General features: G+C 38.9%; 1 protein-coding gene across 2 annotated transcripts in view; it reads right to left on the bottom strand.

The window, feature by feature from the left end:
- The window catches only part of KCNMB2 (potassium calcium-activated channel subfamily M regulatory beta subunit 2), a 272,703-nt gene that overhangs the window by 238,224 nt on the left and 17,587 nt on the right, over positions 1-16,892 (bottom strand). The window contains exon 1 of one of the 2 annotated variants that reach the window (XM_063113317.1): positions 5,037-5,114. The exons of the other annotated variant lie outside the window; for it this stretch is intronic. The gene's annotated coding sequence lies outside the window, so the exon portion shown is untranslated. Of the gene's footprint in view, positions 1-5,036; positions 5,115-16,892 lie in introns of those variants that run through there. 2 annotated transcript variants of the gene reach the window in all.

Below are 16,892 nucleotides of genomic sequence, written 5' to 3'. Positions count from 1 at the left end.
TTAGTACTGTTAATCACTTGGCACGTATGAGTATTATTCCAAAGCTTTTACTACACCTATACAGAGATGTATATATACATATGTATTTTGTTAATAAAAAGTTGATTTTGCTGCATTTACTTTGTATTTTGATTCTTACACTCAAAAATATTTCTGACATCTTTCTAAATGAGATTAATTTCATGTACGTTAATATATTTATTTCCTTCAGCGTTTAGATGTATCATAAGTTATTTTACCAAATAACCTTTAAGTTTTCTCCAACATTTTAATATTATAAATAATGCTGCAATGATGAAAATTGTACGTAATATCCTTGCACACTCAAGAAAGTATTTCTGAGGGATAAGTGGCCAGAAATTAAATTGCTAAGGCAATACTTTCACTCTTAAAAATGTCTGATAGAGTCTGGTGAATTACTCTCCATACTGCTTTTATCGATTTTTAATCCATTAAGTTTATGAGAGCTGGGCACATTTATTAAATTGAGCTCTAGTTTTCTTGTATAAAAAAGTGGGGATAAATTACCTTTTTTCTTAAGGTTAATGTGAGGATTAGATGAGGTAACATGTATAAAGCACCTAGCACTGTGCCTGACCAAAAGTGGGTGCTTGGTAAATCTTCATTCCTGTCTTTTTATTTCTTCAACTGCTCTGCTCGACACAAAGCCACAATGTGCTGCTGTTAGCTGGATATTATTTTTTCTATTTTTCCAGCTGGATTAAATGTACCGTTCTCAGCACTCTGATATTCAGACCTACATCAGTACTGAGATTCTTGTTTCAGAGTTAGTTCTGGTCACGATTGTTTTATATTAGTCATTGTCCTTTTAAGACATATGGTACCCATTATAGTCATAATCTCATTGTTTTGAAAGTACTTTGCAGATGTCTTCTCAGTCTGTGAATGTTGTGACTCTTCATTCTCATGTTTTTGGGGCTTTGAGACATGGATTTCTATTTTGAATAATCCAGCACCAATGTATCCACATCTACTTGGTCCAATAACAGTCATGTAATGGCTCTGAGAGATTTGCAGAGCCTAAATCCTGATGTTCTTCATCGCTAAGACCATGCTGTTCACGTCTTTGCTGGAGGACTCTGGGGGCACTTTGGTTTTTCCTTTACTAAGTATCCACACTTGCACTGACACCAGCCATACATTCTAGAATTGTATATACCATCCCCATATTTTATTTTTCATGGGGACTTAATTCACAACATCAGTTGATTCTCATCCCTAAGATGGGATGAATCTTGTCTGGGAAGTGAGATGTGACACAAGACCATTCAGTAAAGGAGAAATGTCTTTCCCTTCAAGTATATGATGCACGTGCAATGCACTGGAGTCCAAGTTTATGAGTTACCTTAGAGAACCATCCAGGCCTGGACTGTGGTAGATACCAAGTCTGGGTAGACTTTCTACCCATCAGAATACTGCCACCTCAGGAATGCCTACCCTTCAATCACTCACCACAGAGACAGCTCATTTAAGCTTCGGACAACTCTGAACATGAAGTCTATTCCTCTTTTTTTTAAATAGACAATTCTGTAATGCTCACTCTGTGCAGACACTGTCCTGGGTACTTTATAAATATTTACTCATTTAATCCTTAATGGCTACCCCATTTTTTTATGGCTCTGCTTCTTAAGGGAAGATAAGACATCTCTAATACCTTCTCTGTTTAATAGCCTTCAAATACTTTAAAGATAGCCACCAAGTCCCCCAGGGTCTACTCTTTTTCAAATTAAAGAATCCCAGTTCATTCAGTTGTTCCACATACAGCAGAATTGTGAGTGATTTCATATCCTAACCATTCTCCTCTGAATGTCCTTTGATTTGTTAATGACTCTTTCAGAGATTCTGGCCCACAGATGTGTTTTGCTCCACACTATTTTTTTTATTTGTTTTGTTTTTAAATAAAAAAGAGAAAGCAAAAGAAATCTGCATGCCTTTCCAAAGGGCATGGCCTCTGCAGCTCCAAGGTTCCATCAGCGACTATTGTCTGAGTCCTGGCTTCACCCAACTTGGTCCCCTAAGGTGTCTGAGTTTGAGGCCCCTGCTAAAGTGTCATGTCCAGAACTGAACCTAGATGCAGTTTAGCTGGCCATAGCCCAGTCAAGGGGGTCCTTAACGTTATGATGCTATTAATACTGCAAATTCAGATTTGTCTATTGAGATGTGTCTACAGCACATGTCCTTGCAATGCATTTTTAACCCATAAGTCAGTTATTCTCCCACACAGCCTCTAAAGCTGGATTTAATGATTTTTACCTTCAGAATAAAGAGCGCTTGCACCAAAGCATTACTGGAGAATGTACAGTTTATTGACAGTTTGGACTGGATGCAAAAGGGTTTAAAGAACATAGCATTTCCCTCCAGGTCTCTTTTTGTAGACTTACAGCTCTTGGGTCTTTTCTATCCTCTTACCCCCCTTTCACTGCTAGCACTTAGCTTTACCGGTTCCTGCTTCCCTTCTCAGAACCCTCTTTTTGTGGATTCTCAATCCCTTCTCTTTAATTATGCAGAACAATTTAGTCCTAGCCCAGCTGTGCCAAACCTGGTGGTCACACCTGTCATCTCCTCAGCCAACAACAGACCCTCCAATTTTCAGGAACTGCTTTCCATGAAAGGCAGCAAGTTGATCATAATAACCAAAATGTATTTTTTTCCTATCACAATGAAATCACCTGGGTCAAGGCTAGGCAATGTATTCAACCCGTTTCTTTGATCTTACAGAAACTCAGATTCAGAGAGGTCACATTAGTTATCTAAAGTAACACAGCTAATTAATAGAGAGGTAGGCAAGAGGGAGGCTTCTCAGGTCTGTCTATATAAAATTGCACTATACACAATGTTACTAGAAACCATATTTACACAAGAGCTGTCACTAATTGCAAATGTGGTGATAGTATTTTGAATTTGACCTTATCTGCACCAAAGTGGATAACTCAATTACAAGGAAGTTCAATTAAAATTATGACTGTGATGGGAAAGTTATTGAGAATGGCTCAAATTTTTCAAATTCACTCTGTAGACCTTGCCACGTTCCTCATCATGTCTTGGCTGGTCTGGTGTCCTGTCACAGAAAGCGTTTGCGCTTTTTTTAGTGTCATTGGCACTGTTTCTCTTCCTTGCACACACACTACAGTTGCTGTATTCCAGATTGTAGGTAAAAGGCTGCTGTATTTCTTTCCTACTGAGTTTTGGCATTTTGACACAGAGCATTTTGCAAAAGGTAAAAAATTGTAAAGTGAGCATTTCTAGCTGCATTAACATTGAAATCTAATGCAGCAATATTACAGAATGACAGGATTTTAGGGTTGGAAGGACCTTATAAATCATCTAATCTGATCCTCCCCTACTTTTAACCATGAGGAGATTTAGGCCCAAAGGGGTTAGCCTTTTGCTAAGAGTCATAGAGCCATTCACTTTCAGAACCAAGACGAGAACCTGGCTGTCCTAACTCGAGGTTAGTTCCACAACTCCATATAGCTCTCATGTAAAAGCAAATAAACAAGAAAGCCTATTTCTCAGCATTGTTTTGTTTTTATTGATAGCAAGGGATCATGTGCCACTTACAGTAATCTCTTAAGATTCTATAATAATCCCTGCATTATCCTGTTAAACTGTTGCTGCAGCTCTTTGCTTAATATATTGAAATCTATTATGCATAATGCCATCTTATTCCTGTTCAAATAACATTATCTTTATAACTAAAATTGTATGGATTCATACTTAATTTCATAGCAGAGTAAGAAGATAAATCATTAGAACAAAGAGTTTTCATTTGTGAATTCAAATCAATAGGTATTTTACAAGCACCTACTCTGTGCCCAACGCTATTGTTGGCACTTTTATGGATTCAGAGGCAATATGTGGCATGGCTTTTATTGTCAGATAAATAATATTATGTTGTGAAACATCTAAAGACTAACACAATGTTGTCCCTAAGGAGGTGGTATAGTGTAGTGGGAAAGTGCAGCAGCGGCTTTGAGGTCAGGAAGTGCTGGGTTTGCATACTGGTTTTATTATGTACTAGCTGCATTATCTTGTTGCCAGATATAATACAGCTAGTAAATAATAGTTAATTCTCAGTGTCCACATCTGGGATAAAAATAGCACTTAACTCATAGGGTTATTTGAAGGATTCCATTAAAAGACAGGACAAAAATCACTTAGCACTTGTCTAACAACACTAAAAATGTTTAAAATCTTTATGATTTATGTCAGTGAAATCTCTATCTTCAAAGCACACTGGAGAGTAAAGCCAATTATCTCAATACATTAGGGGAAGAGAACTTTGGCTTTCGATCTGAAATATCTAGATTTTATTGACTGATTACTGGTTGACTGATTGAGTTCTCTTTGTATGGCTCAGTGGAGCCACAACAGCAATCTCAAGCTTTTATTTATTTATTTATTTATTCCTTAATTTTATTTTGTCGATATACAATGTGGTTGATTATTGCTCCCCATCACCAAAACCCCCCTCCCTCCTCTCTCTCCCCGCTCCCACCCAACAATGTCCTTTCTGTTTGCTTGTCGTATCAACTTCAAGGAGGTCAAATACCATATGTTCTCACTTATTGGTGGGAGCTAAAAATAAATAAATCAATTCACACACACACACACACACAAAAAAAAACCGGGGTGGGGGTGGGGTGGGGGGAGAAGACATATCAAGCTTTGAAGGAGAATCCTAAGGGTAAATCTGGGAATAGCAGTCACTTCGCTGGGGTGTTATCTTCAATTTAATTTTGAATTATTTGTTTTTGTGAGAATTCTCCAGATAGAAGTCTCCCCTTCTTTGACTGTTAGTTTTTCCTACTTACCTCAGGTTCTCAGACAAAGGCTTCCTGATCGGTTGTCAATTACTTGGGTTTCCACCCTGCCTTATCTCTAACACACTCTGTTGTTGCTAATAAATTAGCCCCTCAGAGAAAATACTTGAACCAAATGGTACAAAGTATTTTGAGAAGTCTGGAAGTATTCTGTTTGGTGATCTAAGGAAATGAAATAAACTGATTACTTACCAAATCCATCCTTCCTTCCTTTCTTCCTCTTTGTTTCTTTGTTTGTTTCTCTCTCTCTCTCTCTCTTTCTTTCTTTTGGTTCTCTCTCTCTCTCTCTCAAATATACCTTTATTTATTTTTCTTCTTTTTTAAACAGGGAAAACTGAATACGGGGAAGGAAAATGGCCTTAATCCATCTGTGTAATCCAAAAAAAAAAAAAAAAAACTTATGGCCAATTTGAAATGAAATGTTTCTTAAACAATTTTGTAGTCAGGCTATTAATAATCATTTTGCAAAGCAGGTGACATGTAGCAGAACATATTGGAATATTAGGGATATGTGAATAGCTGTCAGTTTGAATTTGTATATATTTTTTGTCATCACTAAAAGTACTGTGATATAGTTTGCAAAGGAAGAAAAAAATCCTGTAAAATAATAGGGCTGTTAAATATTTGTGAAACAATTTCTATGTATGCAAAATTAGAGATTTAAAGCACATATTTGTATAATTAATACCAGTGAGGTCTTAAGATTTGTTGCCTAAAACAACCAAGTAAGGTACTTTTTTCTAGAGTCATCTAGATGTTTGTATTCATTCTCCAATGCAGTTTGCATGTTTAAACAGAGCTTCTTTTAGAAAATTGATCAAACAGAAGAAAATTCTGACAGTAAAATAATTGTGAATTTGAAAGGCTGAGAAAAATCACACGACTCCAATGTATGACAGTTGAAACCTGAGACTTCTGAATTAACACTGCACCAGTTTTTAAAATATGAGAAAATATACCCTAGGATCAAGAAACAGCCCTAAATCCAACTGAGAAAAGAAAAATCACTTGCCTGTGAAAAAAGCATTCCCACAAGTTCTCATTTCCTTCTACTCCTGAATTTGCAGTCATACAGATAGTTCCAAAGCCAGGAAACATTTTGTTCTCTCTAGTTCTTTGTTTTTTTGAAACATCCAAACTAGTTCTGCTCTCCTAATTGTAGCTTCTCTCTGCACAGCAAGTATCACCAATTCCTTTATTAATTCATGGGGATGAATACAAAATAAATACAGTGCTCAGGAAGGTCCCAACTTACCTATAGCGCAGGTCAATGTCTCACACTGCTCTCGGCTCTGTTGTTTTCTCTCTCTCTCTTAGTTCTTTTCAACATGCCCCTGGGGCTCCTGAGATGTCCCAAGAGAGTATTGCATACTTGGATAGAATAAAAGAAAAGAAGGACAAGAGAGAGGTACCCAGTGGCATTTGTACAAGATACAGTGCTCCCTGGTCAGTGCCCTCCCTGGCTATGCAGAGTGTGGGAACAGCACATTCAACCATGCAAGGTAAATAGCAACTAGCCTAGCGGAACTAACCAAAGGAGTGAAAAGCCCATGGAAGCACAGAGCTGAGTTTAGAATATTTATTCCGATACTCCCCCATTTTACAGATGGAGAGTCTGAAGTTGAGATATATGTTTACTTATAATATAAAAAAACTGGAACTGTGATCCACAGTTTGTTCTTAAGTATTTTAGAAATTTTGGTGGAGGGATGGCAAAACTTAAAATACAGTCAGAGATGGAAGGGACCTAAGAGATAATGTAGTTCATTCATCTTGTTTTACAGATGGAAAAACCCAGGCCCAGACATGTCACCACACGCACTACTCCTTCTAATCTGCCTTAATAAGTCCTGTGACAGTTTTGCAGGTTCTATCTTGCTACTCCTCTAGGCTTGTGAGTTTTTTCCTCCGCCTTGGTTGAATTTCAAACAATGTATTGAGTGTGTCAACTGGATTATTACAGCCAGTTATCTGTGTATTCTATGGGCAATTTAAAATTGGCTCGGGTTCAAATGGGAAACTTCACACTAGTCATAAGAAATTCTTAAGAGATGTAGTGATTCAATCTAGTTCACATAGTAATAGCAATAAAGAAGAAATTGAACATTTTTACCTCTTGCAAAGAGCTAAAAACAATTTACAGATTTTCTTATTAATCCTCACAGAACTACAGCCATTTTGCTAACTGGGAACCTCAACCACAGAGTCATGAGGTCAAGTGCATACAGGAAGTCCAGGCAATGGTGTGGGAATGGGAAGACTTTATTTCAAGGTCTTTTTGTGCTGCTAGCTTGCTGTTTGATGGTGGTCAAATCACAGAATCTCTCTGGACTGCAGTTTACTCATCATTTAAATGCAAAGAGTTGGGAGAGATGATCTTCAAGATCCCTTCATGAACAAGTTCTAAGTGATTTCACAGAGATCTGAATCCTCAATGCAGATGTGCAATGTTCCTGCTTAAAGTCTTCCTTGAGGCTCTATAACTTTTACTATTCTTTTAGCTCCTCCCTGATTATAATTTTTCTTTTTCTTTTTTTCTTAAAAGGAATAAAAAACAAACAAACAAACAAACAAACAGACAAACAAACAAACAAACAAAATGCCTTTTTTTGTGTCAGGGTGTGGCCAAACAATAAGGGTAGAGAGAATGAAGCAGTAATTGGACAATTAGCTTATTCATACCTGGTGGAATCCTAATAGTTGTTCTGGATGTTTCAAATTTCTTTCATGACCCAGTGTTACTCCTGGCCCCTCACTCTAAACATCTCACCTTCTACTTTCGCAGACTGAAGCCATCCATCATGAGTTCTTTCAATGTCCTTCCTTAAAAATGTTTCTGCTCTTAATTTATCCTTCCCTTACTCTCTCCACGCCAATACTACCCTACCCTCATCTCAGAGGAAGAAGATAGCCTCTGCCATACAAAAGCAAACATCTACAGTGGCCTTAATCCAATGCCTAGTTGATGGTTCTCATACCTACATATATAGTGAAATCACTTGGGAAAACTAGTGAATAACACAGGTGCCTGCCCTATCCAAAACAACTTAATCTGAATCTATGCAGGTAAGGACCAGGCATTCACATTATTGTAAAGGTCCTAGGTGAGTCCTAAGTTACGAAAGCGTTGATAACCAGTGCTCTGGGGTCTTGATTCATTAATTAACCTTTGTTTATTCTTCAGCTTTAATCCATTTTGCTGGCTATTCCCCTCCAACCTGAAAATGTACTCAGCCTTCTGTTATCCTAATAAAACATCTTCCCTTGTCCCTCTAACTATGCTTCCATGCATCTCCTTCCTTTCCACTTCACTTTCTCAATGGTCCTACTCACAATCAGTCCTGAAATGGCTTTCTTTGCTGTCACGACGTGGCCAGCCAGCACTGTCCCTCCCTCTCATCCTTCCTAGGCTTTCTTTAAGGCCTGACACTTCTGACCACCATCACTTCTGTGAAATTCTCTCTTGCCTCTGCTTCTGTGATTCTGCATTCTCTTGGTTTCCTTCCCAGGTCACCAAAGTTTCCTTTAAAGCTATATTTCTATGAGTCCCCAAAGTGTAGCTGCTTCTCACTGTTCTATGCTAGTCATTCTTGAATTCTTGATTTCTTCTCTCCCCCAAAGTGATTGCCTAAGCTTAAACGATCACATTCATGAAAACAGCCCTAGATCTACATCTCTCCTGAGTTGCAAGTTATACCTCACCAGGAGATGTCCTTCCTCCACCTCAAACTCAACACATCTCAAGTAGAGCTCATCATCTTCTACCAGTTCCACCTCTTCTTTGTGATCCACCACCGAACCCCAGCCAACACTGTCCTCCCTGTTTTCTGGGCTTCCAAACACCAGTTGTCTTTCACTCCTCTCTCTCTTTTATTCACTCTCCATGTCCCATGCATACTCAAGTTGTGTCTATTTTACCTTTGTAATTTTTGAGACATCTACTCCTTTCTTCTCATTTCTAATTCTTATTTAAGATCTTGTTTTAGGCCACAGATCAAATATCCAGTCTTCCATAATCCCATCCCAAACTCCCAGTTAAAATTAGCTTTCCCCTTCTTGGTGGTCCCAAAGCACTTTGTGGATCTAGTATAAAATTTAGCACATTCTACTTTTAAATATATCACTGTGTATATAGTCTTCACCACTTAGTTGTTGCTGTGGATTGAATGTCCCCCCAAAACTCATTGAAACTTAATGCATACTGTAACTGTTGTGGGTGGGAAATCCTATTATGGTACTTGAAAGCTGAGGCCTTGAAGAAGTGATATGATTATGAGGACTATGCTTTTGTGAGTGAACTGATTCATTCATGGAGTAATAGGTGTGATTCTGATGGCTTTAAAAGGAGCACAAGTGAGGAGGTTAGCTTTCTCTCTTACTCAAGCCATTTGCCATGTGACATCCTGCATTGCTGTGAAGAGTCATCATTCACCAACAAGGCCCTCACCAGATGTGTTTCCTTGACTTTGGATTTCCCAGCCTCTGAAACTGTAAGTAATAAATTTTATTTCTTGATAAGTTACCCAGTTTCAGGTATTTTGTTTTAAGCAACAGAAACGGACAATGTCAGAGACCATATCTTTTTCTTCAATGGAGTTGCTATCAAGAACAAGGGACTTAAAATCTATCTGAGTAAACAAAAATATCTCCCTGCTGTTCCCCACTCCCCTTACACATGCAGCTACAATACAAGGGAAGTGGCTATTCACCATAAAGTGTAATAGTGGCACAGGGCTTTTTGAACATAGGTGGTGCTTTTATAACCATGACCCATCACCCCAGCACATATTGTAAATGTGTCATTTCATTCAAACCTTTCAACAAGCACTCAAGATTAGTATTAGGAGAATCCATTGTATAGATGTGGAAACTGGTGCTGAAAACATTAAGAGACTTGCCCCAGGTGACACAACTAGTAATGGAAGAGCAGGAGTCAAATCCAGGTGTACTCAGAGCACTTCACGTGGTGCTCATAACACCACATGATTTCATTAGATTAAATTGGAGCTTGGGTCATATATTGGGAGCTGGTGGACCAGGGAGGAAGACTCTTTGTTGAAAAGGAATAGCATGTTCTGTCCAGTTCTTTCTTTTGATTGTCATTGTTCTTGGAACTTCCTAGTTGCAGAGTCAGCCTGAACAGCAGGTAGCATGGGTGTCCAGTGTGTAGGACCCTCTTCTAATATGTCAGCTATTCTGGTCTGTCTGTCCACCATTGGCATCACCGCTCTTTTCATCTTGAAGCCATCATCTTTGAGAAATCTCAATTAAAATGATAGAAACCCTGGACTTGATCATACATTCTTATAAGCTAACTACTGAGGAAGGATTAGTTCAACAGCCTTGTGAAGTCCTCTCTAGACAACTCCTGTCTATGATAAAGTCACTTAGAGCAGGGACCCATGTCCTTTACAGAACACTCATACGCTTTTGGAACCCAGACTGTACTTCCCTTTGAGTAGTAATCAATACTAATTTGCAAACAACTTGAGGGCAAGGGAGCATGTTTTCTAATCTTTTTATCAACCTTAGTATCTTACTAGGCTATTGACTCTGAATGCAAATTACACATATTTCACAGAAATAGTGAAGATTATTAAATGGGGGGGGGGCAAAATTTGTTGTTAAAAAGAACTGAATGAAGTTAATTTGCCCTTGGATCACTTGTTCTACATCAGAAGGTTGTAGGGGATCCTGATAAGAGAATAAACATTTTTTCTACAAACATAAACGTCTATGAACTCTCTAGATCTTACCATGATTTTAAGTTCCATTCTATAACAACAGATGACAAACACGCATGGTGCTTTGGTAATGGCTGTAGTTCCAAGATTTGGCTCTGATAGATTTTTTTTCAGGACTGAATTCTTACTAGAAGTTTATTCAAATTTACCTACAACCATATCCTCCATAGGTCATTATTTTGCATGCATAGTGCTTTGGAATTTCTTTGTAATGGTGATTAGGAGAATAGACTCTGGAATCAGGAATAGATCAGCTGAGTTTGAATCAAGGTCTTAAGACTTGTTAACTGTGTAACTTGGGGCAAGTTGCAGGGCCTCCCTGTGCCTCAGTTTCCTCATCAGAAAAATAGATGGTAAAAACCCTACTTCACAGCTCTGTCACCAGGATGAGATGAGATAATCATGTGAAGTGCTTAGCACAGCACCAGTATTACTCCATTTTCTGTTGCTTATAACAGAATATCTGAAACTGGGTAATTTTATTAAAAAATGAAATTCATTTCTTATAGTTTTGGAGGGTGGGAAGTCCAAAGTCAAGGGGATACATCTGATGCATTCGCCTTGGAGGGAACTCTCTGCAGAGTCCCATGGTGACACAGGTTATCACTGGGAGAATGTCAAGAGCGTTTTCACATGCTCACTTGCTCTCCTTATAAAGCCACCAGTCTACTTCCTGGTAACCCATTAATCCATTAACCCACAAAAGGATTAATCATAAGGGTACAGTTCTTTTGATGCAATCACCTCTGAAAGGCCCCACCTTTCAAATACTATATTGGGGATTAAGTCCCAACATGAACTTTGGAGGGGAAAAACACTCAACTACAGCAGTGCCTGACACACAAATAACTAATCAATAATTGTTAGTTATTATTAACTTTAACAACTTTTGTTAAAATGATCTGGCACTGGTATATGAGGCTACTTCCAAAAGTTCGTGGAAAGATTCATATTATCATTCAATTCTATTTTTCCACGAACTTTTGGAAGTATCCTCATATTTCTTTTCAGTGATTTCTTCCAATTATCTACCCTCTTTTCTCTGTTTACCCTCATTCTTCCTCAGGGTTTTACTCTTGGGAAAACCAATGTGAAAAATTCCCCAATACCAGAAGAATCTTTGAAGCTGGCCAGAGAATGCCCAGTGCTGGGTGACATCTGTCTTCAGCCAAAAACGCTTTCCATTTCTATCTCTGGGGCATGTTCCCCATCAATTCTTGTATTTAAGTGGCTTGCCCATATATCTGATTTTTTATAGTGTTTTCATTAGGCATTCCTAAAAGTCTATGTTGGCTAATATCTAGTTCATCTTTTGAAATTTTTTCCCCCAAATCTTGTAAACACGTCCAGACCAAGACTAGCCCAAACGCGTAATTGTTTTTCTTTCTAGCATGGTGCCAGATGGCACTTAGGTAGGATAATAAGGAAAATCTATTTCCTTCCTCACATTTTATACATCTGTCATAAATCTTAACTGATTTTAGATGGATAGCAATTTAGAAGTTCAAGGTTCAGGTGAAGGTGAAGGTTGAATCTCACTTTAATGTTTTGATAAAATTGATTTGCCTTTGTGAATAGGAATTAATGCAATATCTTTTTAGAGTAAGGTTGTTGATAAGCAGTGACAAAAATTCAGCTAAGATAACACTGCAGAAGGCAAATTTTTCTGCTTATCTTTATTGAAGAAATACCAGTAAAAAAAACCAAAAACCCTTAGGTCTTATTATGCTTTTGAAACATGGATAACATCAAACTCTGCACAACTTAGCAAAGAAGAAAGAAATCTAAACACCACCATGGGTGCTGTCAGAAGTAAGTGTGCTATTTATTCACAAATCCAGCAGACTACTGAGGCTTAAAATGTGTAATCATTAGGTCATTGCTTTTGAATAGAAATTATAATAATTTCAAGGTAATAGAGTGTTTGAATTTCTGTAGTTTAAAGAAAAGCAAAGGAAAAATAATTATTATATTTGCTTGAACTAAAACAGTTATTAATATTTTTAAAAACTTAAAGAAATGAAAAAACTGTGATCCAAATTTTACCTAGTCTGGGGACAGGTGATTTTATAGAAAAGCAGCCCATGTACTACACTGGTGAGATCATGGCTGATTTGGGGAAAATGAGATGGGAAGTAAATAAAGCTTATAGTGCCACAGATATATATGGGATTATGGAAAACATCAGGCAAAGGAAATTGAGACCTAATTAATACCTTACTTGAAAGGGGTTGTCAAGCTGAATTATCTTAGATATTGGTGGCAGAAGAATAGAATCATTCTGGGGGAGGATATTGTTAATCAAAAGATAAGACTGCAGAAAATTGAAAACAATTCAATGATATGTTAAGGAAAAATTGTAAAATATTTTACAAAACATTTTGTTTATTTGCTTAAGTCTCCTTTCCTTTTCACTGTTTCTCAGTGTGGATGTTTGTGGTGGTAGTGCTGTTAAACCATTCTTCCATAGTTGCCATTTGGAAGCACATCTGTAAACCTTGGTCAGCGTCTGGATGAGGACCAGCACCATGCATTAGGGGTTTACTTAGCATGTACAGAGAGAGCAAAGATAGATTTTAATCCACAGGAAAGCAGATTGTCTGGGTCAGCTGCCCAAGACCTTTGTGCATGAATTATGCACTTCTCTCTGTGTCCCAGAGCTCTGGGTGTGGCCCTCTTGGAACCTCACAGTCCAGGCTTACATACCTGGGGCATGTGCACACTGGCATCCAGGCAGAGTGTGTCAAATGGCCAGCAGGTGGCAAATGTGATGCTTGAAGGTCTGGCAGTCAGGCTGGCTTCAGCTTGAACCCTGGCTTTGAACCTATGTGCTGTGTACCTCAGGCAAGCTGATTACCCTTCCTGAGCCACAGTGTTCTCAAGTGCAAAATGGGGATTTTAGGACTGCTCTGAGATTTAAATGAGAAAATGAACGTAAAATACTTAGCACACTACTTGCACTTAATAAGGGCTCAGGTGATATGGTTGTGTAATGTGCGTGCCACCTACAAAGTGCTCAAAAAATGTTGTATAATGCTGAGGACACTTTTAAGGTCTTATTGTTGGCAGTAACCATATCAAAGGGACAACTATTTCTCCACACTTTTTGCTCCCAAATCCTTTCTGGAAGTGCGCATGTCTTGATGAAGTAGGTTCCAAAGGCAGAGGTGATGGCTTCATAGTTAGGTCAGGCAGGGTGGTCTATAGGTTAGAGTTAGAGGAACTGGGTGGAAAGACCGACAGTGTCATTGCCTGTTGTGTGGCTTGGGACAGGACTTTCAGTGTCTTCTAACTTCAATTTCCTTGTCCAAAAATGGGGGTGGTGACGCCCACCATGCAGAGAGAATAACAGGAGATGAATTTAGTGAGAGTTCAATGTGCGACCTACAAAATAGGGTGAGATGCTAGCTCATCAACAGCCGACCTCTTGAAGGTGAGGTTCTACACTGCTGCTGCCTCCTTCCTGGCCCTTTGTCAACTGCCCTCACTCTTACCTTCCTTTTTGGGAAATTTATTTCTTTGAAAGAATGGTCTGCATCCTTTCCCCCCTGCTCAGTCTTTAATGCTATTGCAACCTGATTTTGGCACTTAACCCCTTTTTGGAAAATGATCTCCCACTTTTCCATTGATTTAGTAAAATCTAAAATCACAAAACCCAAAGCCCTTCTTCTTTGAACTATGTAACATTTGACATGATTGTTCACTCCCACCTTAATTACAACAGGCACTATTTACTGAGAGGCTACTATGCACTGCAATGAATTAAGTGCCTTGCATACATAATTGCATTTAACTTACAAAAAAGTCCTGTGTAGTAGGTATTATGACTCCATTTTACAGAGGAGGAAACTGAGGCCTAGAGATGTTAATTAACTTGCTCAATGTCATATAACAGCCGCATAAGTGGTAAAAAAGAAATTGAAACTCTGTTAATACTGATGCTCCTTCTTTGAGCTTTGTCCTTTTCTTAGCTTCTATTTGTAATCTTTCTCTGGCTATTAAGATACCCAAAGCACTGTGTACCTTTCTGATGGCACTTGTCTCACTTCTAACTCCTATGAACTTGATATACCTCTTGAATAATTAGAAATGCTTGAGGACTTCCTTTAGCAGAAGGCCTTTGTGGGGCAAAGAATTTTTTAACAAAGAAAGCATTAGACAAAGAATCTTTCCTTGGGTTCATAAGCCTGAAGAGTTAAAATAAAAGTAAGAGCATGAAAACAACATGAACTCCTTCCCAGCTCATTTACCTTTATAGTCAATGTAACAGTGACCTTCCCAAGCTAACTAAGAGTTTCCTTTGGATTAATTGGTCAAGAGGTTTTTTTTCATAATAGCTCAAGAGGAGAAAAAGATAGCTGAAGAGACAAAATGTGCATAGTTTTCTCAAAAGCCGCATTTGAAAACATCATTGCCATTCTAATTAATGACAAAGCGTTGCACCAGGGTGGAGGGTAATGTAATTTAGATAAACCACAAGCTAGGTAATACACAGGAGAGAAATTTGAGCAAGTTTGCATCATGCCCAGATGGACCATAAACAAGAGGCAATGAGTGTTGTTACTTTTCCTGCTGGCCTTTGTTTAAGAGAAGTCTCTCATTAGGAAAGAGCTTGCTTCAGCTTATTGTTAAAATTGCTGTTTGTTCACCTGCTTTGAAAAAAGGAACAGGCAAAGGTAAGCACTGAGGTAGATGAATAGTTTGCCTGCTTGGTGTTGGTGCAGTTCTCTCTCTTCTCTCTAACTCAGATTCTTTCTAATTCTTCTCTCTCTTCAGGCTGATAATGACAGCATAATTATGTTCGTTGATTTATTCGGTGGGCATGATGTATGAAATAGATGTAAAGCTTAGTATAGGACACAGTAGTATGTGAAAGGAAAGAAGACTACCAGGTAAACTGAAATTGCCATCTTGTGGGTGAAAGTAACTTAATATTGGCCATTTTATACGGCTCATCGTTTTGCAAGGTACCTCAACTTATACTGACCAAAATTATATAGGGTAAGTGACATTATCCCACTTCACAAAGAAGCTAAATGATTTGCCCAAGGACATGCACTGGATGAATTTCAAGTCCAGGCCAACTTTCATTCTAGTCCATCAATTCATCTTGTTATAAACTGTAGTTCCTGTCTTCAATTTGTAGGTAGAAGAAAAAAAGGAAAAATTATGTGTATAACTAACTATGTGATAAGTAGGTAGCAAAAGAGAAAACCTGCTGAAAGAGTTTAGAGATTGGAGAGATCTCTTCTAGCCTGGAGGGCAAGGAATAGAAAGAGAAGAGGAAAAATGCGAAGGGGGTGAGGGAAGGCTTTATACAGGAGGGACCATTGGAGGATTAACAGGATTTTGACAGGTAAAAATGAGAGGGGAAGGAGAGTTTTCCTGGATGTTTGAAATGCATGAGGCCCAGGAACAGAGATCTGAGGACATAATAGGCATGTTTGAAGGGTGTCAATTAGTATAGTTTAGTTGTCACAGGGTGAGAGAAGGAAGGTAAAACTCAGGCCAGAAATTTATCTGAACTCCAGGAATTGAGGGATCTTGATATCCAGTCCTGGGAGACATTACTTGGTTGGTTAAGTGAGAGCGAAACGACTGTGATCAGGGAAGTTCCATGATCAAGGTCATGCTTGGAATGATTCATTGCGAGGGTCTATGTAGGAGAAAACTGAGGCAGAAAGATATTAGAACAGTTTTTCTCCAAATTTATATATGATAGATCTGCCTATGGTGGTTGGTAAGTTTCCAGACCCTATTCAAAAAGGTTCTGTTTAAATATAGACCACATGAATTGAAAAATTTTAAAAGGTTCCCAGATAATTCTTGCACAGGTGATTCAAAGACTACACTTAAAAAATATCAGACTAGATCCTAAGATGGAGGTGGCTGCGGCGGTGGCGCAGAGTAGCTGAGGTGGAAAAGGTGGCCACTGGGCCTTAGGCAGCCGGGAAACTTGTGGACCTTCCTCTTGCTGTCTCTTAAGGGAGGACCGCTGCTGGTGGCCGGTCGTGGGGGGTGACTGCCACTTTGCCCCTGGCAGGAGAGGCTGCCTCGATTACAGGCAACAGCTTTGAAGTATGGAGAAGGAAAAGAACTGTTTCTTAGCTGCAAAAGCGAGTCTCTAAACAGGGAACACGGTGCCGGGGCTGCTGTTGACGCTGCCAGGATCCCGGAGGCCGGGGCCACGCTGAAGGTGGCCAGCTGCCCTATTCAGGATTCGAGGTTTCAGGCCGGCATAAAAGAAGATTCCCGGGAGCGCCCGAGCTGCGCTGCGGGACCGAGTGAGGAGCCCGAGGCGGCG

The sequence above is a fragment of the Cynocephalus volans genome, chromosome 1 (assembly GCF_027409185.1).
Source record: "Cynocephalus volans isolate mCynVol1 chromosome 1, mCynVol1.pri, whole genome shotgun sequence".
Classification (NCBI taxonomy): domain Eukaryota; kingdom Metazoa; phylum Chordata; class Mammalia; order Dermoptera; family Cynocephalidae; genus Cynocephalus; species Cynocephalus volans.
The sequence above is the reverse complement of the archived record's forward strand: the minus strand, read 5'-3'. Positions and strand labels throughout refer to the sequence as shown.